The sequence below is a fragment of the Mobula birostris genome, chromosome 5, assembly GCF_030028105.1.
Source record: "Mobula birostris isolate sMobBir1 chromosome 5, sMobBir1.hap1, whole genome shotgun sequence".
In the NCBI taxonomy this organism is placed as follows: domain Eukaryota; kingdom Metazoa; phylum Chordata; class Chondrichthyes; order Myliobatiformes; family Myliobatidae; genus Mobula; species Mobula birostris.
Window position 1 is genome coordinate 204,404,883 of NC_092374.1, and position 25,265 is coordinate 204,430,147.

Consider the following 25,265-nt stretch of genomic DNA (forward strand, 5'->3'; position numbering starts at 1 on the left):
ACACATTGTATCAAATGGACAGGCAGGTCGGCAGGGAGGGTAGCAGGGCTCTGTTAGTGAAAAATGAAATCAAATCCTGTGACATGGTGACATGGGATCCAAAGACGTAGAATCGTTGTGGGTAGAGTTAAGGACCTACAAGGGTAAAAAGACTTTTATGGGAGTTACATACAGGCCTCCGAATAATAGCCAGGATATGTACTACAATTTACAATGGGAAATAGAAAATACATGTCAAAAGGGCAATGGGGGATAGTCATGGGGGAATTCAATATTAGATTAGATTAGATTATGAGGACACGCAGTCCCCTTTTACTGTCATTTAGTAATGTATGCATTAAGAAATGATAGAATGTTTTTCCAGAATGATATCACAGAAACACATGACAAACGAAGACTGAAAAACTGACAAAACCACATAATTTTAACATAGTTACAACAGTGCAAAGCAATACCGTAATTTGATAAGAACAGACCATGGGCACTGTAAAGTCTCAAAGTCACTTGGAAGTCCCATCAGCTCACACAGACGGTGAACCTCCAGCGAAGTGCGGGAAATGGAGGAGATGTGGGTGAGAGCATCATTGATGACAGCAGACAGGAAACCACGATCCTCAAAGAAAGAGGACATTTGAGATGTCCTGGAATGGAAAACCTCATCCTCGGAGCAGATGCGGCAGAGACGGAGGAACTGGGAATAGAGAATGGCATTTTTGCATGTGGCGGGTTGGGAAGAGGTATAGTTGAGGTAGTTATGAGAGTCAGTGGGCTTGTAGAAGATGTCAGTGGACAGTCTGGCTCCAGAGATAGAGATCGAGAAAGGGGAGAGAAGAGTCCGAGATAGACCAAGTGAATTTGAGGGCTGGGTGGAAGTTAGAAGTAAAGTCGATGAAATTGACGAGCTCAGCATGGGTACAGGAAGCAGCACCAATGTAGTCGTCAATGTACCGAAGGAAAAGTTGGGGAGCAGTACCAGAATAGGTTTGGAGCACAGACAGTTCCATATAACCAACGAAGAGGCAGGCATAGCTGCACCCTTAGTCTGAAGAAAGTGGGAAGAGCCAAAAGAGAAGTTATTGAGTGTGACAACCAGTTCCGCCAACCGGGGAAGGGTAGTGGTGGTGGGGAACTGGTGAGGTCTATTATCCAGAAAGTAGCGGAGGGCTTTGAGGCCTTCTTGATGCGGAATGGAGGTGTATAGGGATTGGACATCCATAGTGAAAATGAAGTCCCAACCGCCAGCCTTACAGAGAGGCCGTTATGTTAGCGTGTTACAGTAAGACCCTTCATGAGATTCACCTGGAAACATGGGACATTCTCTGGTTCTATTCAAACGCACTCCTCCCACTGTCCTGCTCAGCAAGCAGAAAGAGGTTTATCATCACTGACATGCATTTGTCATGACATTTGTTGTTTTGTAGCAGCAGTACAGTGCAAGACATTGTGGTATGAGGTGTCTGGCGTGGGGTAGCACCTCATGTGAAGGGGCTTGTTGTGACCAGTCTGGGGCAACTGACTCACCTTTGGTCCCTACTGAACACTCAGCTCTCGCCTGTGGCTCCAAATAGCTATTTGCATGTGACAATGGCCACACCCTGAACAACAGATACGACAGGTGGGCTAAACCAGGTGAGGGTAGCTGGCGGGTCACATACCCTGATAAGATAGGAACATGCCTGCTCTGGCATGCGAAGTCGGCTCCGGTAGACTATAACTATAACTATACTACAACAATAAGCTCCAATGGCCAGGAAGGTTGTTCTGCAATGCTCAGTGGAGAGCGAAGGGCATAACAAGCCACAGAGGAAGACATGATCATGTCACGCACTGCAACCAAGGAAGTCCCCAGTTTGTGACAACTACTCATGACTGGACCCAGATTTCCGAGATCAAGAGTACAACAGCTTTTCCACTTTAAGACCTCTCCGGCACAGGTCTACTATGTTGTTTATCTCATTCTGGTTTTTGTTCTGCATCTGATCCAGAGTAACAGTTATTTCATTCTCCTTTACACTTGTGTACTGGAAATGGCATTAAACATTAAGTCTTGAATCTTGAATCTAACCCTGAATGCCATCTGTTGTTGGCCTGTGCAGGCGATTCACCCACAGGGGCTTCTGAGCTGGCACACAAAAGTCCGACGTTCCAGTCCGAGAACGGACAATGCCTGGGGAAGCCTGGCCCAATATCAACAAGGCAGCACAAAAGGCAGTTAATAAAGAGAAAGAAAACAATAATAAAATACTTTATTTTGAAAGTTTCAGGTTCTCAGTGCTGAGTTGTCTCCCTGTCGGCAATCCTGACCAATATTTTATAAACCTGCTTGAGCTCTCAGATCATCTTCAGCCGATCTCTTAAATTTAAACAATCTCCCAAAACAGATGATTGGCAGGTCAGCTGTTTTTGAACTACGCTCCTAAACTGTGGAATTCAATACTAAAACTATAAAGGATGCAGATACTTTCTACTTTATTGTTGCCAAATAATTGGTACTAGAACGTAGAATCATCACAGCGATATTTGATTCTGTGCTTCACACACCCTGGATTACAAATATTAAATATTAATATTAAAAATAGTTAAATTAGTAAATATTAAAAATTTAAATTATAAATCATAAATAGAAAATAGAAAAATGGGAAGTAAGGTAGTGCAAAAAAAACCGAGAGGCAGGTCTGGATATTTGTAGGGTGCGGCCCAGATCCGGGTCAGGATCCGTTCAGCAGTCTTATCACAGTTGGAAAGAAGCTGTTCCCAAATCTGGCCATATGAGTCTTCAAGCTCCTGAACCTATTCCTGGAGGGAAGAGGGATGAAAAGGCTGTTGGCTGGATGGGTCGTGTCCTTGATTATCCAGGCAGCACAACTCCGACAGCGTGCGGTGTAAAGTGAGTCCACGGACGGAAGACCGGTTTGTGTGATGTGCTGCGCCATGTTCACGATCTTCTGCAGCTTCTTTCGGTCTTGGACAGGACAACTTCCATGCCAGGTTGTGATGCACCCCGGAAAAATGCTTTCTATGGTGCATCTATAAAAAATTAGTGAGGGTTTCAGGGGACAGGCCAAATTTCTTTAGTTTTCTCAGGAAGTAAAGGCACTGGTGGGCCTTCTTGGCAGTGAACTCTGCTTGGTTGGACCAAGTCAGGTCATTTGTGATATTGACCCCGAGGAACTTAAAGCTTTTGACCTGGTCCACTTGTGCAACACCGATGTCAATTGGGTCGTGCGGTCCGCTACTCCTTCTGAAGTCAACAACCAATTTCTTCGTCTTGCTGACGTTGAGGGATAGGTTATTGTCTTCGCACCATGCCACCAGGTTCTTAATTTCTCTTTGTACTCAAACTCATCATTACCCGAGATACGGCCTACAATTGTTGTGTCATCAGCAAACTTATATATTGAGTTTGATGGAAACTTGGCTGCACAATCATGGGTGTACAGTGAGTACAGCAGGGGGCTGAGTACACAGCCTTGTGGGGCACCGGTGCTCAGAGTGATTGCAGAGGAGAGCTTGTCCCCTATTTTTACAGCCTGGGTCCTGTCTGTGAGGAAGTTGAAGATCCAGCTGCAGATACGTTGGCAGTTTTAAAGACCAGCTCAAAATCTATTTAACCTTGCATTTAAGTATCTTTTAGTTTTTTTTTATTTTCATGTGTACTTTATTTTTAGTTTTTATTTTATTTTCATATTTGTGCTTTTACCCCATTATGAGGCACTTTGAATGACATCATCTGCATGAGAAGTGCTCTGTAAATAAAGTTATCGGTATTATTATTTTTCTTCTTAGCTCAAGCTGGTAAAACCTGAGGTATGGGCATAGCTGAGTATGCTCGTTTGTGAATTGCTTGGAACTTTCAGACAATTCCCCCTCCCTCACCGGGCAAAATAAAAGCATCAGCGCAGCCATCAAGCACTCACGTGTGAGCAAAGCAACAGTAAAGACACAGACTTGCAGATACCCCAAAGACTTCATGTTTCACCCGGTATTCGACAAACCACAGACTCTCTCTCTCCCTAATAAGGGAGAAAGAGGTGTCTCCATTTTTACTTCATTCTTCCCCCTCCAGGTTTCATCTATCACCTTGTGTTTCTCTCTCCCCTTCCACCACGTTTTACTCCTGAGTTTTTTTTTTCTCCAGTCCTGCTGAAGAGTTTTGGCTCAAAACGTCAACTGTGCTTGTTTCCTAGATGCTGCCTGGCCTGCTGAGTTCCTCCAGCATTTTGAGTGTGTTGATAGGCATATATGCTGACTCTGACAGGAAATGATAAAGTCGTGGTGGTTGGGGGTGTGGAGGGGTGGGTTCATGGGTAGGTGGGTTGATCAGCCTTACTGCTTAGGGAAAGTAATTGCTTTTGAGTTTGCTGGTCCAGGCGTTGATGCCATGTCGGCTTTTTCCTGATGGGAGTGGGACAAACAGTCCATGAGCATGATGAATGGGAGCCTTCATGATGTTAAGACCATGAGGCCATAAGACATCGGAGCAGAATTAGGCCATTCGGGCCATTGTGCTTTCTTCACTATTCCATCACGGCTGATTTATTTTCCTTCTCAACCCATTCTTCTGCCTTCTCCCCATAACCTTTGAAGGCCTGACTAATCGATAATCTATCTACCTCCACTTTACGTTTACTCAATAACTTGGACTCAGCAGCCATCTGTGGTGATGAATTCCACAGATTCACCTCCTTCTGGCTGAGGAAATGCCTCCTCATATCTATTTTAAAAGGACGTCCCTCTATTCTGAGTCTGTGCCCTCTGGTCCTGGACACCCCACTACAGGAAATATCCTTTCTGCATCCGCTCTTCCAGGTCTTTCAATATTCAGCAGGATACGATCAGACAATTCACAATGACCAATTAACCTATTGATCGGTATCTCTTTGGACTGTGGGAAGAAACCAGAGTACCTGGAGAAAACCCACACATTCCACAGGGAGGACATTCAAACTCCTTTCAGGACATGTTGGAATAGAACTCTGAACTCTGACACCCTGAGCTCTATCTGCTGTGCTACCATGGTTTTGGCCCAGTGGATTGATGCTAATTCACACTCCAATGCTGATCCTTTGTAACCCTTTAGATTAACTCTCGAGAACCCCATAATTCAACTATACTCTTGACGAAGAGTCTCGGCCAGAAACACAACTGTTTACTCATTTCCATAGACGCTGTCTGGCCTGCTGATTTCCTTCAGCAGATTGTATGTGTTGCTTGGATTTCCAGCATCTGCAGATTGTCTGGTGTTTGTAACTATACACCAGGTCAGCTTGCAGCAGCAATTAACCCCGCGGGATGGCGCTAGTGAACAATCAGCTATATACAAGGACGCTGCACATAAAACCAACACTCAGATCCCCACTCTGAAATGTGATTATGAATTATCCTGTTTCTAATTCTCATCCCTTTTCCTAAAATTTTGGAATGGATTTCATACCCAAGATGATTTCAAACCCAACAATTTCCCCAAACTTATTTATTTTGGTGTCAGTCCCCAGAGTCCTGTGTTTACTGAAGACTTTGTCCAGACTTTACTCAACCAACTCTCCGTCAGTAACCAGTAAGTCAGCCTTCCACTGACCCCAGTCTGATTCTGGAATTGCTGCCTGTGTCTGCGCCAGTGCCAGTATTCCCAGATTGTTCAGTGGCTCTTTCTGGTAGTCCCAGCAAATCAGACAGTAAGAACTCATCCTGGGTGTGGGAATGGTGTTATCATTTCAGTGGTTCTGTTCTGGGTAACTCACCTGAGTATTTTACAAAGAATGCATGGCTCTACTTTCTTAGATGTTTGTATAGATTACAGATATAATCTAAAACTTTGGCAAACTTCTATAGATGTGCGATGGAGGGTATATTTAATGGTTGAATCAATGCCTGGTATGGAAACACCAATGACTTTCAATGAAAAACCAACAAAAAGCAGTGAATACCGCCTCGAACATCATGGGTAAAGATCTTCCTATCACCAAGTGCATCTAAACAGAGCTTTGTCACAGGAAAATAGCATCCATTTTTAAGGACTTTCTCCCAGCAAACCATGCTCTTTTCTTGCTGCTGCCAATAAAATGGAGGTACAAGAGCCTGGAGTCCCACACCACCAGGTTCAGGAACAGTTATTACCCCTCAGCCATCAGGCTCTTGAACCAGAGGGGATAACTTCACTTGCCCCATCACTGAACTGGACTGACTTGCAAAGGATCACAGGGGATTTCAATATGTAAGTAGTTTGGGAAAATCAGGTTGGTGCTAGAACCCAAGAGAGGGAATTTCTAGAATGCGCATGAGATTGCTTTTCAAAACAACTCGTAGTTGAGCCCACTGGGGGGATCACATACTCTGGATTGGGCATTGTGCAATGAACTGGAATTGATTAGAGTGCTTAAGGTAAAGTAAACCTGAGGGGTAAGTGATCATAATATGATAGAATTCACCCTGAAATTTGAGCAGGAGAAGCTAAAGTAAGATGTATCAGTATTCCAGTGGAGTAAAAGGAATTACAGAGGCATGAGAAAGGATCTGACCAAAACTAATTGGAAAAGAACACTGGCAGGGATGATGGCAGAGCAGCAACGGCTGGAATTTCTGGGAGCAATATGAAAAGCACGGGATATATATATATATCCCAAAGAGGAAGAAGTATTCTAAAGGCAGGATGACACAACTGTCACTGACAAGGGAAGTCAAAAACAACATAAAAGCCAAAGAGAGGGAATATAATAGAGCAAAAATCAGTAGGAAGTTAGAGGATTGGGGAGCTTTTAAAAACCAACAGAAGACAACTAGAACAGTCATAAAGCAGGAAAAGATGGAATGTGAAGGTAAGGTAGCCAATAATATTCGAGACATTTCTTCAGATTCATGAAGTGTAAAAGAGAGGCAAGAGTGGATATCGGACCACTGCAAAACAATGCTGGAGCGGTATAATGGGAACAAGGTAATGGTGGATGAACTGAGTAAGTATTTGGCATCAGTCTTCTCTGTGGAAGATACGAGCAATAAGCCAGAGTTTAGGGGGCATGGAGTGTGTGAAGTTGCTATTACTAGGGAGAAGGTGCACGTGAAACAGAAAGGTCTGATAAGTCAGCTTGACCAGATGGTGTACACCCCAGGGTTCTGAAAGAGGTGGCTGACGAGATTGTGGGGACACGAGTAATGCTCTTCAAGGAATCATTTGATGCTGGCATCGTTCCAGAGGACTGAACAATTACAAATGTCACTCTACTCTTCAAGAACTGAGAGAGGCAGAAGAAAGGAAATATAGACCAGTTAGTCTGACTTCAGTGGTTGGGACGATGCTGGAGTTGATTGTTAAGGATGTGCTTTCAGGGTACTGGGAGGCACATGATAAAATAGGCTGCAGTCAGTATGGTTTCCTTAAGGGAAAATCTTGCCTGACAAATCCGTTAAAATTCTTTGGGGAAATTACAAGCAGGATAGAAAAGGAGAATTGGTGGATGTCGTGTACTTGGACTTCCAGAAAGCCTTTGACAAGGTGCCACACGTGATGCTGCTTAACAAGTTAAGAGCCCGTGGTATTACATTGATAAAGCATTGGCAGGTTGGTAGGAGGCAAAGAGTGGAAATAAAGGGAATCTTTCTTAGTTGGCAGCCGGTGACTATGTGTGTTCCACAGGGGTCAGTGTGGGACTGCTTCTTTTTACACTTTATGTCAATGGATGACAGAATTGATGGCTTTGTGGCCAGGTTTGCAGACAATATAAAGATAGGTGGAGGGGCAGGTAGTTTTGAGGAAGTAGAGAGGCTACAGAGGGACTTAACAGGTTAGGAGAATGGGCAAAGAGGTGGTAGCAAGTGTGTGGTCATGCACCTTGGTGGAAGAAATAAAAGGGTCGACTATTTACTAAATGGAGAGAAAATTCAAAAATACGTGGTACAAAGGGACTTGTGAGTCCTCGTGTAAGATTCCCCAAAGGCTGAGTCTGTGGTGAGGAAGGCAAATTGAATGTTAGCATTCATTTTGTGAGAACTAGAATATTAAAGCAAGGATGTAATGTTAAGGCTTTATTAAGCACTAGTGAAGCCTCACGTGGAGTATTGTGAGCAGTTTTGTACCCCTTATCTCTGAAAGGATGTGCTGATATTGGAGAGGGTTCAAAAGAAAGGCTCTGGGATTGGAAGGCTAGTCATATCAGGAGCGTTTGATGTCTTTGGGCCTCTAGTCATTGGAATGCAGAAGAATGAGTGGTGATCTCATTGAAACCTATTGAATGTTGAAGAGTGGATGTGGAAAGGATGTTTTCTATGGTGTGGGGGTCTACGTCCAGAGCACACAGCCTCAGAATAGAGGGACATCAATTTAGAATTGTCACAAGGAGATGGCTGGGAATAGAGCCAAGTGCAAGACACAGACACTGGAGTACTAGGGACAGGACTAGGATACAGAGCGAGGGCAAAGACATGGACAGGAAAACCAGGAACCTGGAACAGGACTGGACAAGAGAGCTAGGAGCCCGGGCTTGGACTCTGAGCCAGAGACTGGACAAGGACCCAGAACCTGGGTCTTGCCTCTTCCTCGGACCCCAGAACTAGGCAAGGACGAGGCTTGGCAGGAGGCAGGAGGCTGGAGTCTTCAGGCTAGAGGCTAGAGACTTGACTCGAGGCTTGGCAGGAGGCTAGAGGCTAGAGACGAGGCAAGGCTTGGCAGGAGGCTGGAGACTTGAGGCAAGGCTTGGCAGGAAGCAGGAGGCTGGAGTCTTCAGGCTAGAGACTAGAGGCAAGGTTTGGCAGGAGGCTGGAGTCTTCAGGCTTGAGTCTGGAGACTTGAGGACAGGCTTGGCAGGAGACAGGAGGCTGAAGACTAGAGGCAAGGCTTGGCAGGAGGCTGGAGACTATAGGCGAGGCTTGGCAGGAGGCAGGAGGCTGGAGTCTTCAGGCTTGAGGCTAGAAACTAGAGGCGAGGCTTGGCACGAGGCAGGAGGCTGAAGACTAGAGGCAAGGCTTGGCAGAAGGCAGGAGGCTGGAGACTTGAGGCAGGGCTTGGCAGAAGGCAGGAGGCTGGAGACGAGGCAAGGCTTGGCAGAAGGCAGGAGGCTGGAGACTTGAGGCAGGGCTTGGCAGAAGGCAGGAGGCTGGAGACTTGAGGCAAGGCTTGGCAGAAGGCAGGAGGCTGGAGACTTCTCCTGAGCAGGGCGAGGCAGGAGGCTGGAGTCTTCCCCTGAGCAGGGCGCGGTACTCCTGGGCAGGGCACGGATCACCACCCGACGGAGGCAAGGGACAGGAAGGGACAGAACCAGCCACAGGTAACGGCAAGACAGCCTGACTTACCCGGCAGAGTCAAGGGACAGGAATGGAGCTAGGTACGGGATGGCTCCAGGACAAGATTGAAGGTGAGATGAGGCGAGAGTTACCAGCAAGACCAGGCAAGGCTTCAGGCAATGCAAGGCGAAACGAGAACATCAGGAGAGGTGAGAGTTACCAGCAAGACAAGGCAAAGCTTCAGGCGAGGAAACAGAAGACAGAGGAAGGGATACAAGGAGTAAGGACAAGAACAATCCAGCAGCCACACCCTGGTCTCTGAAGCTATTTATGCAACCAGCCCCAACGAGCATCAGCTGCCTTAATTAGAGCTCAACAAGAACAGAAACAGGGTAGACAGGAAAACCTGGAGCAAGGGTCGCTGGACCGGACCGTGAACCGGAATACGGAGTTCACGGACCGGACCATCACAAGAATAGAGATGAGGAGGAATTTCTTTAGACAGAGGGTGTTGAATACGTGGAATTCATTGCCACAGGCGGTTGTGGAGGTCAAGTCATTGGGTATTTTTGAGGCAGAGGTTGATAGATTCTTAATTAGTCGGGGCATGAAGGGATACGGGGAGAAGACAGGAGACTGGGGCTGAGAAGTGAAATGGAATTGTTCTGCAGTGTCTTATGGTTTTATGATCTTATGAAATCTTCATCTCATGTTCTATATAGTTATTTTTTATTTATTTTTATCATTATTTTGCTTTTGTTTGTTTCTTTTCATTTACTGTGAATGCCCACAAGAAAATGAAACTCAGGGTTATATATGACCATAAGATATAGGATTAGCCCATTTGGCCCATCGAGTCTGCTCTGCGATTTCATCATGGCTCATCCAATTTTCCTCTCAGTCCCAATCGCCAACATTTTCCACGTATCCTCTTCATGCCCTGACTAATCAAGAATATATCAAACTTGGTCTCCACATCTGCCTGTACCAATGAATTCCACATATTCACCACTCTCTAGTTACAGAAATTCCTCTTCATCTCTGTTCTAAAAGAACATCTGTCTGTTCTGAGGTGGTGTCCTCTGGACTTAGACTCTCATGCCATAGGAAACATCTTCTCCACATCCACTCTGTCACGGCCTTTCACCATTCAATAAGTTTCAAAGAGATCACCCTTTATTCTTCTGAATTCCAGCGAATACAGGCCCAGAGCCTTCAGAAACTCTTCATATGACAAGCCATTCAATCCTGGAAATATTCCCGTGAACCTTCTTTGAACCCTCTCAAGTTTCAGCACGTCCTTTCTAAGATGAGAATAAGATAGGATGTGTTGGGCACATGGCCAAGTGGTTAAGGCATTCGTCTAGTGATCTGAAGGTCGCTAGTTTGAGCCTCAGCTGTGGCAGCGTGTTTGTGTCCATGAGCAAGGCACTTAACCACACATTGCTCTAGTGTCTGTGCGAGGAGTGGCACCCCACACAGACTTTCAATCTGCGCCTTGCAAGGCCTCTCATGGTCTGAGTCGACATTCCCTCCTCCTTCCTCCCCACTCCTTTCTAAAATAAGGGACCCAAAACTGCTCATAATACTCCAAGAGAGGCCTCACCAATGTTTTATAAAGTCTCAAAATTATATGTTTGCTTTTATATTCCAAACCTCTTGAAATGAATGCTAACATTGTATTTGCCTTCCTTACTACAGACTACACCTGAAAATTAACCTTTAGGGAATCCTGCACAAGGACTTCCAAGTCCATTTTCACCTCAGATTTTTGTGTTTTCTCTCCATTTAGGAAATATTCAACCCTTTCATTTCTTCTACTTAAGCGCATGGCCATACATTTCCTGACACTATATTCCATCTGCCATTTCTCCTAATTTGTCTGTCATTCTGTAGCCTCTTTACTTCCTTAAAACTACCAGCCTCTCCAGTTATCTTCACATTATCTGCGAAGTTTGCAACAAAGCAATTAATTCCATCATCCAAATCATTGACATATACATAACATAATATAAACAAACATAAACATTTATTAAACTCTGCTCAACAACAGTGAAAAGTAAACAAATGACTAACTTAACCGAAAGTTAACTGCTATACGGCAAATTAACAAACAGCCAAACTCTGGAACAGTTCTTAAAGTGGTAAATTCAAAGACAGTCTTAAAGTGGTAAACTTCGAAAGTCCATGTGGTTTATACAGTCAGTAAGGAAAGACTTCCCAGAAAACTGATTTCTTCGAAGACGTGACGTTACTGCTGATCCCAGCCGAGAGATGCCTTGTCCCAAAGAATTCACGACAAAGGAAATAAAACAGCTTAAAGGAACTGACCTTTTTCTGGAGGGTGAACTCTGCACAAACCTTCCTGATCTTGCAGGGGTTATATAAGATGCAGGCCACTATTCCTGAACGAAGATTCAATAAGGTCGATCCTTTATAAAACCACCGAACGACACCAACTATATTCAATCCTTGGGGTTCCCGTACTTTAGTCAAGTCTTCACTCTCCAATACTAGACTGTAAAGGTAAATCAAAGGTGCAACAAACAATAACAGGCAGCGATTGGCGAAACTGCTGACACAACGTTTTTGTACCTTACACTAGAAAGTAAAAACTCCACTTTAAAACAAAACTGCGTTATGAGACGAATATGCAGCATAACGAAGTAACTAATGATTAACTGACGAATTAACTACATGACAACAGGGGTTTCCCCTTTATATATCTGCTGGAACATATAACGTGAGCTCACACCGGCGGGAAAATTATATCATGTGACCTCACACTGGTGAGAAAATTATATCACTCCACCATCACAAGACCATTACATCATGCTCACAAGATGTTCAATTACATCATGGTCATAAGACAGCCACAAAATACCCACGAGGTATGTAACAGTCCCAATACAGACCCATGTGGAACACCACTAGTCACTGGCAGCCAGTCAGAAAGGCTCCCTTTATTCTCACTCTTTGCCTCCTGCCAATCGGTCACTGCTCTATCCATGCTAGAATCTTTCCTGTAACACCATGGGCTCGTATTTTGTTAAGCAGCCTCATGTGTGGTACCTTCTCAGAAGTCATCTGAAACTTCAGGTACACAATATCAGCTGATTCTCCTTTGTTTATCCTGCTTGTTATTTCTTCAATTAATTCCAACAGATTTCTCAGGCAAGATTTTCCCTTGAGGAAACCATGCTGACTATGGCCTATTTTATCATGTGCCTCCAAGTACCCTGAGACCTCATCCTTAATAATCGATTCCAACATCTTCCCAAGCACTGAGATAAGACGAACTGACCGAAAAGTTCCTTTCTTCTGTCTCTCTCTGTTCTTGAAGACTGGAGTGACATTTGCAATCTAGTGATTCTTGAAAAATCATCACTAGTGCCTCCAGAATTTCTTCAGCCAACTCTTTCAAAACTCTGGGGTGTACACCACCTGGTCCAGGTGACTTATCCACCTTCAGACCTTTCGGTTTCCCAAGAACCTTCTCTCTAGTAATGGTAGCTCACACACTTCATGACCCCTGACACCTGGAACTTCTACCAGACTGCTACGATTTTCCACAATGAAGACTGATGTAAAATACTTCATCAGTTTGTCCGCTATTTCATTGTCCCTGTTACTACCTCTCCAACACTGTTTTCCAATGGTTTGATATCCACTTTCACCTCTCTTTTATACTTTATGAATCTGAAAAAAAACTTTTGGTATTCTCTTTAGTATTACCGGCTCACTTATGTATTCCATCTTTACCTTCCTCATGACTTTTCTAGTTATTTCTGTTGGTTTTTATAAGCTTTCCAATCCTCTAACTTCCCATTAATTTTTGCTGTATTATATGCCCTTTTATATTGGCTTTGATTTCTTTCGTTAGCCACAGTTGTGTCATCTTCCCTTTGGAATACTTCTTCCTCTTTGGGATGTATATATTCTGTGCCTTCCGAAGTGCTTCCAGAAACTCCAGCTTTTGCTGCCCTGTTGTAATCCCTGCCAGTGTTCTTTTCCAATCAATTCAGACCAACTCCTCTCTCATGCCTCTGTAACTTACTTTAAAGAGGTGACATATATATGGTGACAGAGTTTGCGGAAGTATTCACCTGTGAAGATCTTAGTAGTATGGCAGTAAGTATAGAGAAATATATGGTTGTTTAAGTGACTAGAGATCTTAGAAAATGAGCTCCTGCTTCAGCTGAAAAGGCTGAAAGTTAATACATCTCCAGGGCCAGAAAGCATACATCCAAAGGTCCTTAAAGGGGGTGTGTGTTTATATTTACAAACTCGTAACATGTATTTTTCAAAAGTCAGAGAAGACTGGTGAAATCACTGAGGACTGGAAATGGGCTAAAGTCGTTCTGGTATATAAGAAGGGTGACTGCACTGACCCTGGGAAATACAGAGCAGAAGCTTAAACGTGCATTGTAGGTAAGATAATGGAAACACCAATAAAGAATGAGATGGAAAAACAGCTGGTAAGAACAGACAATTTAGCAGAAAGCCAGCGCGGGTTCAGAAAGTGAAAATCATGCTTTACTAACATGCTGGAGTTCTGCGAAGAGGCAGTTAAAATTTATGCTAACAATAGAGTGGTTGATATAATTTACTTGGTCTTTCAGAAGGCTTTTGACAAGGTGCCCCACAAGAGGTTAATAATCAAATTACAGGAGGTATGGATTCAGGGTAAAGTGTCCGAATGGGTGCAGAATTGGCTCAAAAACAGAAAACAATGCATTATGGTGAGAGGATCATTGTCACGCCTAGAAATGTTAGAAGTGGAGTTCTGCAGGGATCAGTTTTGGGCCGCTGCTGTTTTTAATTTACAATAATGATCTGGATAAATGCATAACAAATAAACTAGTAACGTTTGCAGATGACACAAAATTAGGCGTATGGGCTGATAACACTCAGGCAGCAGAATCAATGCAGTTAGATCTAAACAAAAACCAGGTGTGGGCAGATAGAGACATAGAAACATAGAAAACTACAGCCCAATACAGGCCCTTCGGCCCACAAAGTTGTGCCGATCATGTACCTACCTTAGAAATTACTAGGCTTGCTGATAGCCCTCTAGTTTTCTAAGCTCCATGTACCTATCCAAAAGTCTCTTAAAAGACCATATCGTATCCGCCTCCACCACCATTGCCGGCAGCCCATTCCACGCAATCACCATTTTCTGAGTAAAAAAACTTACCCCTGACATCTCCTCTCTACCTACTCCCCAGCACCTTAAACCTGTGTCCTCTTGTGGCAACCATTTCAGCCCTGGGAAAAAGCCTCTGAATATCCATACGATCAATGCCTCTCATCATCTTATACACCTCTATCAGGTCACCTCTCATCCTCCGTCGCTCCAAGGAGAAACGGCCAAGTTCACTCGACCTATTCTCAAAAGGCATGCTCCCCATTCCAGGCAACATCCTTATAAATATCCTCTGCACCCTTTCTATGGCTTCCACATTCTTCCTGTAGTGAGGCGACCAGAACTGAGCACAGTACTCCAAGTGGGGTCTGAACAGGGTCCTATATAACTGCAACATTACCTCTCGGCTCCTAAATTTAATTCCACGATTGATGAAGGCCAATACACCGTGCGCCTTCTTAACCACAGAGTCAACCTGCGCAGTTGCTTTGAGTGTCCTATGGACTCGGACCCCAAGATCCCTCTGAATCTCCACACTGCCAAGAGTCTTACCATTAATACCATATTCTGCCATCATATTTAACCTATCAGAATGAACCACTCCACACTTATCTGGATGAACTCCATCTGCCACTTCTCAGCCCAATTTTGCATCCTGTCAATGTCCCACTGTAACCTCTGACAGCCCTCCACAATATCCACAACACTCGTCATCTTGCTCAAATGGATTTATTACAGCCTTCGTACACCACGGTTCCTGTACCTTACCATAAATTCCCTGTCTCATTGGAACATACCCGTGCAGAACTCCACACAAACATCCCCTGAACATTTGCCACATTTCTTCTGTACATTTCCCTGAGAACATCTGTTTCCAGTTAAAGCTTCCAATTTCCTGCCTGATAGCCTCATAATTCCCCTTACTCCAATTAAACCCTTTTCTAACTTGTCTGTTCCTATCCCTCTCCAATGCAATTGTAAAGGAGATAGAATTATGATCACTATCTCCAAAATGTATCCCACTGAGAGATCTGACACCTCACCAGGTTCATTTCCCAATACCAAATCAAGTGCAGTCTCTCCTCTTGTAGGCTTATCTACATATTGTGTCAAGAAACCTTCCTGAACACACCTAACAAACTCCTCCCCATCTAAACCCTTTGCTCTTGAGAGATGCCAATCAACATTTGGGAAATTAAAATCTCCCATCATGGCAAGTCTGTTACAACTTTCCAGGATCTGTTTCCCTATCTGCCCCTCGATATCCCTGTTACTATTGGGTGGCCTTTCAGAAACACCCAGTAAAGTTATTGAACCCTTCTTGTTCCTAACCTCCAACCACAGAGACTCCGTAGACAATCCATCCATTTCTGAAGCCGTGACATTATCTCCGATCAACAGTGCCGTGACCCTCACCACTTTTGCCTCCCTCCCTGTCCTTTCTGAAACATCCAAAACCCGGCACTTGAAGTAACCATTCCTGTCCCTGAGCCATGCAAATCTCTGTAATGGCCACCGCATCATATCTCCAAATACTGATCCACGCTCTAAGCTCATCCGCTTTATGGCAGATGAAATTTAATGTAAGTAACTGTGAAATATTACATATAGGAAGTAGAAATATTAGTTGTGAATATACAGTGGGTGGTCTTGAGTAAGGAAGTGCAATGTATGAGAAGGATTCGGGCATCCTGATAGACTCATCGCTATCAACATCCTGACCGGGGTTTCTCAGCCGAAATTGCACCGAGCCCTCGGGTTCTGTGAGAGTTCGCTAGGGATTCCGCGAGAGATTATGGGTAAAGAAATAAACATTGTTTTTTGAACTTCGTGATGTTAGCGTTCTCAGTGGTGGGCAGAGACGGAGCAGCCTCGTTAGCAATCTAATCACGGGTCTCTCAGCCCGGTATGGCAGTGCACAGTAGGGCTGCGTTTATTTGGTTGAGTCCATTCTCAGTTTTTGATGCAAGGTAGGACATTCAGTGAGTGTTGTTTTGCACAGAGGGGAGGATGGTAGGCTGATAATTGGTGAGCGCTATATTACACAGAGGGGAGGATGGTGGGGTGATAGTTGGTGAACACTGTATTACACAGAGGGGAGGATGGTGGGGTGATAATTGGTGAACACTGTATTCCACAGAGGGGAGGATGGTGGGGTGATAGTTGGTGAACACTGTATTACACAGAGGGGAGGTTGGTGGGGTGTTAGTTGGTGAACACTGTATTACACAGAGGGGAGGATGGTGGGGTGATAATTGGTGAACACTGTATTACACAGAGGGGAGGATGGTGGGGTGATAATTGGTGAACACTGTATTACACAGAGGGGAGGTTGGTGGGGTGATAATTGGTGAACACTGTATTACACAGAGGGGAGGATGGTGGGGTGATAATTGGTGAACACTATTACACAGAGGGGAGGATGGTGGGGTGATAATTGGTGAACACTGTATTACACAGAGGGGAGGATGGTGGGGTGATAATTGGTGAACACTGTATTACACAGAGGGGAGGTTGGTGGGGTGATAATTGGTGAACACTGTATTACACAGAGGGGAGGTTGGTGGGGTGATAATTGGTGAACACTGTATTACACAGAGGGGAGGACGGTGGGGTGATAATTGGTGAACACTGTATTACACAGAGGGGAGGATGGTGGGGTGATAATTGGTGAACACTGTATTACACAGAGGGGAGGATGGTAGGGTGATAATTGGTGAACACTGTATTACACAGAGGGGAGGATGGTGGGGTGATAGTTGGTGAACACTGTATTACACAGAGGGGAGGATGGTGGGGTGATAATTGGTGAACACTGTATTACACAGAGGGGAGGATGGTGGGGTGATAATTGGTGAACACTGTATTACACAGAGGGGAGGTTGGTGGGGTGATAATTGGTGAACACTGTATTACACAGAGGGGAGGTTGGTGGGGTGATAATTGGTGAACACTGTATTACACAGAGGGGAGGACGGTGGGGTGATAATTGGTGAACACTGTATTACACAGAGGGGAGGATGGTGGGGTGATAATTGGTGAACACTGTATTACACAGAGGGGAGGACGGTGGGCTGATAATTGGTGAGCGCTGTATTACACAGAGGGGAGGATGGTGGGGTGATAATTGGTGAACACTGTATTACACAGAGGGGAGGATGGTGGGGTGATAGTTGGTGAACACTGTATTACACAGAGGGGAGGATGGTGGGGTGATAATTGGTGAACACTGTATTACACAGACGGGAGGATGGTGGGGTGATAATTGGTGAACACTGTATTACACAGAGGGGAGGATGGTGGGGTGATAATTGGTGAACACTGTATTACACAGAGGGGAGGTTGGTGGGGTGATAATTGGTGAACACTGTATTACACAGAGGGGAGGTTGGTAGGGTGATAATTGGTGAACACTGTATTACACAGAGGGGAGGATGGTGGGGTGATAATTGGTGAACACTGAATTACACAGAGGGGAGGTTGGTGGGGTGATAATTGGTGAACACTGTATTACACAGAGGGGAGGATGGTGGGGTGATAATTGGTGAACACTGTATTACACAGAGGGGAGGATGGTGGGGTGATAATTGGTGAACACTGTATTACACAGAGGGGAGGTTGGTGGGGTGATAATTGGTGAACACTGTATTACACAGAGGGGAGGACGGTGGGGTGATAATTGCTGAGCGCTGTATTACACAGAGGGGAGGACGGTGGGGTGATAATTGCTGAGCGCTGTATTACACAGAGGGGAGGACGGTGGGCTGATAATTGGTGAACACTGTATTACACAGAGGGGAGGACGGTGGGCTGATAATTGGTGAACACTGTATTACACAGAGGGGAGGATGGTGGGGTGATAATTGGTGAACACTGTATTACACAGAGGGGAGGATGGTGTGGTGATAGTTGGTGAACACTGTATTACACAGAGGGGAGGATGGTGGGGTGATAATTGGTGAACACTGTATTACACAGAGGGGAGGATGGTGGGGTGATAATTGGTGAACACTGTATTACACAGAGGGGAGGATGGTGGGGTGATAATTGGTGAACACTGTATTACACAGAGGGGAGGTTGGTGGGGTGATAGTTGGTGAACACTGTATTACACAAAGGGGAGGATGGTGGGGTGATAATTGGTGAACACTGTGTTACACAGAGGGGAGGATGGTGGGGTGATAATTGGTGAACACTGTATTACACAGAGGGGAGGATGGTGGGGTGATAGTTGGTGAACACTGTATTACACAGAGGGGAGGACGGTAGGGTGATAATTGGTGAACACTGTATTACACAGAGGGGAGGTTGGTGGGGTGATAGTTGGTGAACACTGTATTACACAGAGGGGAGGTTGGTGGGGTGATAATTGGTGAACACTGTATTACACAGAGGGGAGGATGGTGGGGTGATAGTTGGTGAACACTGTATTACACAGAGGGGAGGATGGTAGGGTGATAATTGGTGAACACTGTATTACACAGAGGGGAGGATGGTGGGCTGATAATTGGTGAACGCTGTATTACACAAAGTGGAGGATGGTGGGGTGATAGTTGGTGAACACTGTATTACACAGAGGAGAGGATGGTGGGGTGATAGTTGGTGAACACTGTATTACACAGAGGGGAGGTTGGTGGGGTGATAATTGGTGAACACTGTATTACACAGAGGGGAGGACGGTGGGGTGATAATTGGTGAACACTGTATTACACAGAGGGGAGGATGGTGTGGTGATAGTTGGTGAACACTGTATTACACAGAGGGGAGGACGGTGGGGTGATGATTGGTGAACACTGTATTACACAGAGGGGAGGATGGTGGGGTGATAATTGGTGAACACTGTATTACACAGAGGGGAGGATGGTAGGCTGGTAGTTGGTGAACACTGTATTACACAGAGGGGAGGATGGTGGGGTGATAGTTCGTGAACACTGTATTACACAGAGGGGAGGACGGTGGGGTGATAATTGGTGAACACTGTATTACACAGAGGGGAGGTTGGTGGGGTGATAATTGGTGAACACTGTATTACACAGAGGGGAGGTTGGTGGGGTGATAATTGGTGAACACTGTATTACACAGAGGGGAGGATGGTGGGGTGATAATTGGTGAACACTGTATTACACAGGGGGGAGGATGGTGGGGTGATAGTTGGTGAACACTGTATTACACAGAGGGGAGGATGGTGGGGTGATAATTGGTGAACACTGTATTACACAGAGGGGAGGATGGTGGGGTGATAATTGGTGAACACTGTATTACACAGAGGGGAGGATGGTGGGGTGATAATTGGTGAACACTGTATTACACAGAGGGGAGGATGGTGGGGTGATAGTTTGTGAACACTGTATTACACAGAGAGGAGGATGGTAGGGTGATAATTGGTGAACACTGTATTACACAGAGGGGAGGACGGTAGGGTGATAATTGGTGAACACTGTATTACACAGAGGGGAGGATGGTGGGGTGATAGTTGGTGAACACTGTATTACACAGAGGGGAGGATGGTGGGGTGATAGTTGGTGAACACTGTATTACACAGAGGGGAGGATGGTGGGGTGATAATTGGTGAACACTGTATTACACAGAGGGGAGGACGGTGGGGTGATAATTGGTGAACACTGTATTAGACAGAGGGGAGGACGGTGGGCTGATAATTGGTGAACACTGTATTACACAGAGGGGAGGATGGTGGGGTGATAGTTGGTGAACACTGTATTACACAGAGGGGAGGATGGTGGGGTGATAATTGGTGAACACTGTATTACACAGAGGGGAGGATGGTGTGGTGATAGTTGGTGAACACTGTATTACACAGAGGGGAGGATGGTGGGGTGATAATTGGTGAACACTGTATTACACAGAGGGGAGGACGGTGGGGTGATAATTGGTGAACACTATTACACAGAGGGGAGGACGGTGGGGTGATAATTGGTGAACACTGTATTACACAGAGGGGAGGACGGTGGGGTGATAATTGGTGAACACTGTATTACACAGAGGGGAGGATGGTGGGCTGATAATTGGTGAACACTGTATTACACAGAGGGGAGGACGGTGGGGTGATAATTGGTGAACACTGTATTACACAGAGGGGAGGATGGTGGGGTGATAATTGGTGAACACTGTATTACACAGAGGGGAGGACGGTAGGCTGATAGTTGGTGAACACTATTACACAGAGGGGAGGTTGGTGGGGTGATAATTGGTGAACACTGTATTACACAGAGGGGAGGACGGTGGGGTGATAGTTGGTGAACACTGTATTACACAGAGGGGAGGATGGTGGGGTGATAATTGGTGAACACTGTATTACACAGAGGGGAGGTTGGTGGGGTGATAATTGGTGAACACTATTACACAGAGGGGAGGATGGTGGGGTGATAGTTGGTGAACACTGTATTACACAGAGGAGAGGTTGGTGGGGTGATAATTGGTGAACACTGTATTACACAGAGGGGAGGATGGTGGGGTGATAATTGGTGAACACTGTATTACACAGAGGGGAGGATGGTGGGGTGATAGTTGGTGAACACTGTATTACACAGAGGGGAGGATGGTGGGGTGATAATTGGTGGTGAACACTGTATTACACAGAGGGGAGGATGGTGGGCTCTAGTGCAACCACGGACACAAAAAAGTCCTTCTTTACAATGAAAGCTACTTATCAATGGGTTTTACATGGACTGGTGATCCACGTTGTCCTATTCCATTGTACTTAGTCTGTGGCAAACAACTTACAAATGTAGCAATGGCTCCAGCAAAAATGAAAAAACACTTAACTGCAAATCACAGCTGTATGACACCTAAAGGTGCTGATTATTTTTAACAGCTATTGGAAGCTCAAAACAGAGTAAAGCTTTTGCTGTAAGGTCACAGCCAGTAAAAGTATCCAGGAAATGATTTATTTAGTTGCAGAACTTATTACCCAGAAACAGAAAATGCACACAGCTGGTGAGAACCTAATAATGCCAGTATGTAAAATTAGAGTGAGTAAAATGCAAGGGCAAGATGCAGCATGAGAAGTTGAAAAGTTCCACTCTCAAACAGTACGATAAGTCGACGTATTGATGACAAGTCACATGATGCTGGAGGTTTTGTGTGATAAACTGAAAAACAGCAGCTTCTCTATCCAAGTTGATGAGTCAACAGATTTCACCAACTAATGTCATGTTGTAGCATTTGTCAGATTTGTAAATGATGGTGAAATACAAGAATATTTTATCTGTTGCAAAGAGTTGTCTGAAACATGCAAAGAGCAAAATATATTTAATGTTTTGTCTTCATATCTGGAAACAAAAGGACTGTCTTGGAGAAACTGTGTTGGCATCTGTACTGATGGCACCCATCAATGCTTGGCTCTGTGAAAGGTTTTGTTTCTCTTAAAAAAAAAGAAAATCCTGACATTGTCACAACACACCGCTTTCTTCACAGAGAGGTGTGACGCAACTTGCGCGGCCATTCCGGTGAACGATATCTGTAATCTGTCAAGTAGGGTGCCGTGCACAATCCTGATTTGATGGAGACAGACATGAGAGAACAGAGGAACGTCTGGAGAAGCTTCTGAAATGCCTTATTCGCTGCCGCTGTTACTGTGTGATCCGGAATCTCCGGAGGGGAAGGCCCCGAATCCTCGGCTTTGCTTGTTGCTCAGCAGCCGGGGTGGGGTCGAAGCGCTTGGCAGAGATGGTGCTCAGTGTCAAAGGGCTGGTCAGAGGCTCAAAGTTTTAAGACGGACTCAGAGTCAGCTGTGGTCGGGTGGTTCCAATGCATCGACAGTGGTCGGTGCCTGGAGGTTTATGGCAGAGAGATTTTCTCCCTTCTGCCGCCTGCTATCGGGGACTATCGGAACTTTGAGACTTTTTTTTACCATTCCCATGGTCTGTTCTTTATCAAATTATGGTATTGCTTTGCACTGCTGTAACTATATGTTATAGTTAGGTGGTTTTGTCATTTTCAGTCTTGGTTTGTCCTGTATTTCTGTGATATCTCTCTGGAGGAACATTGTATCATTTCTTAATGCATGCATTTCTAAATGACAATAAACGAGGACTGAGTGTCCTCATAATCTGATCTGTGAACTAGATAGTAAGCCCAAAATTAAAAACCTGCCAATTTTTAACTGGCCACAACCGACCAATCCCAAAGTTCAAAGTTAATTTATTATCAAAGTACATATATGTCACCATATACAACCTTGAGATTTATTTCCTTCTGGGCATTCACAGTAAATACAAATAAACACCAGAGAAGCAATGAAAGACTGTACACTACAAGACAGGCAAACGACCAATGTGCAAGTACACAAACATAAATAAATATATATTAACAGAAAATTGATACATAGATAAATAAATAGAAAGACAGATAAATAATGAATATTGAGAACGTGAGCCTGGAACGTGACTCTGCGTGTTGTGGGAGCAGTTCGGTGTAGGGGAGAGTGAAGTGTTCCCTTCCTCCTGAACCTCCTGCATGAAGGCAGCAGCAAGAAGAAGATCATGGCCTGAATGCCGGGGCTCCTTGCTGATGGATGCTGCTTTCCTGTGACAGCGCAAAATCCCGACAATGGGGGACATCGAGTCATACAGCTGCACAACATGCAGACTCTTTGGCCCATCTGGTCCATGCTGAATTGTTATTCTCCCTAGTTCCGTCCACCCGTGCCTAGACCATAGCACTCCATACCACTCCCATTCATGCACTTATTCAAACTTCTCTTAAATGATTCAATGGACCCTGCATCCAGAATTTCCTCTGGCAGCTTGTTGCAACACTCGAACCACCCTCTGAGTGAAGAAGTTCCCTTAAATAGTCCACTTTTCACCTTGAACCTATGACCTCTGGTTCAAGACTCACCCAACCTCAGTGGAAAATGCCTGCTTGCATTTAACCCATCTATACCCTACACTGGTGGCGGGGGGAGGAAGATAAGTCTCTACCAAAGGAGGTGTAAGGCTCTCCTACCTTTCACTAGCCTGCAGGTCACCCTTAGGCAAGGTGTAGTACCTGTTTAGCCACCCCACACCCCCAGCAATCAGGGTCATGTGAAACCATGGGAGCAGGTGGTGGATGGTCGTATGAGCAGCCGGTGCATATCACAAGCCCTAGTTATGTGACCACTGATGCCAGCCAGACAATCTCTGAACAGCATTAGTAATGGCTGGGGTCACCTGTCTCGTAATCACACTGCCCAGAGGAAAGCGATGGCAAACCACTTCTGTAGAAAAATTTGCCGAGGACAATCCTGGTCATGGAAAGACTATTCTATTGATATGATATGGCACAGAATGAACGAACAAATAATTTTGTATACATCTATCAAGACCATAAGACACAGGAGCAGAACTAGGCCATTTGGGCCATCGAGTCTGCTCCACCATTCAATCATGGCTTTCCCCCACCTCATCCCCACTCCCCGGCCTTCTCCCTGTAACCTTTGATGCATTGGCCAATCAAGAACGTATCAATCCCTGCCTTAAATACACCCAATGACCTGAGGTCCACAGCTGCATGTGGTAATAAATCCCACAAATCCACCACCCTCTGGCGAAAGAGATTTCTCTGCTTTTCTGTTTTAAATGGTCGCCCCTCTATCCTGATGCTGCACCCTTTTCTCCTAAATTCCCTCACCATGGGAAAGATCCTGTCCACAGCTACTCTGTCTGGACCTTTCAACATTCAAAAGGTTTCAATGAAATTCCTCCTGCATCCTTCTAAATTCCAGCGAGTACAGTCCTAGAGCCATCCAAAGTTCCTCATATGATTCATTCCCGGAATCATCCTTGTGAACCTTCTCTGGATCCTCTCCAATGCCAGCACATCTTTTCTCAGAAGAGAAAACCAAAAGTGTTCACAATACTCAAGGTGAGGCCTCACCAGTGTCATATAAAGCCTCAGCATCACACCCTTGCTCTTGTATTCTAGATCTCTTGAAATGAATGCTAACACAGCATTTTCCTTCCTCACCACCGACTCAACCTGCAAGTTAACCTTCAAGGTGGTCTACACAAGGACTCTCAAGTCCTTTCGCATCTCAGTTTTTTTGATTTCCTCCCCATCTAGAAAATAGTCTGCACATTTTTTTCAACCAAAGTGCATGGCCATTCATTTTCCAACATTGTATTCCATTTATCACTTTCTTGCCCATTCTCCTAATTCAAGTCCTTCTGCACCCTTCCTGTTTCCAAAACACTACCTGTCCTTCTGCAAGTTTTGTATCATCTGCAAACTTGGCAACAAAGCCACCTATTCCATCATCCAAGTTATGATATACAGCATAAAAAGAAGCCATCCCAACACTGACCCCTGTGGAACAACACTAGTCACTAGTAGGCAACCACACAAGAATCTTTTAATTCCCCTTGTTGCCTCCCACCAATCAGCTAATGCTCTAGCCATGCTAATAACTTTCCTGTAATACGATGGGCTCCTAACTTGATAAGCAGCCTCATGTGTGGCACCTTGTTAAAGGCCTTCTGAAAATCAAATATACATCATCCACTGCATCCCCTTTATCTATCCTACGTGTAATCTCCTCAAAGAACTCTGACAGGTTCATCAGGCAAGAATTTCCCTTAAAGAAACCATACTGACTTTATTCTATCTTGTCCTGTGTCACCAAGTACTCCATCACCTCAGCTTTAACAATTGATTCAACCACTGAGGTCAGGCTAACTGGTCTATAATTTCCTTTCTGCTGCCTTCCTCCTTTCTTAAAGAGTGAAGTGGAGTGATATCTGCAATTTTTCAGTCCTCTGGAACCATGTCAGAGTCCAATGTTTCTTGAAGATACCCTTTTTGATTCTGTATCCGTAATGCACTGATATTCACCCTGCTGGCTGCATTTGTGTCCTATCAACTGCCTGTCCTTCCTGACAGGCTGACTGCACATTATCTTTGTTTT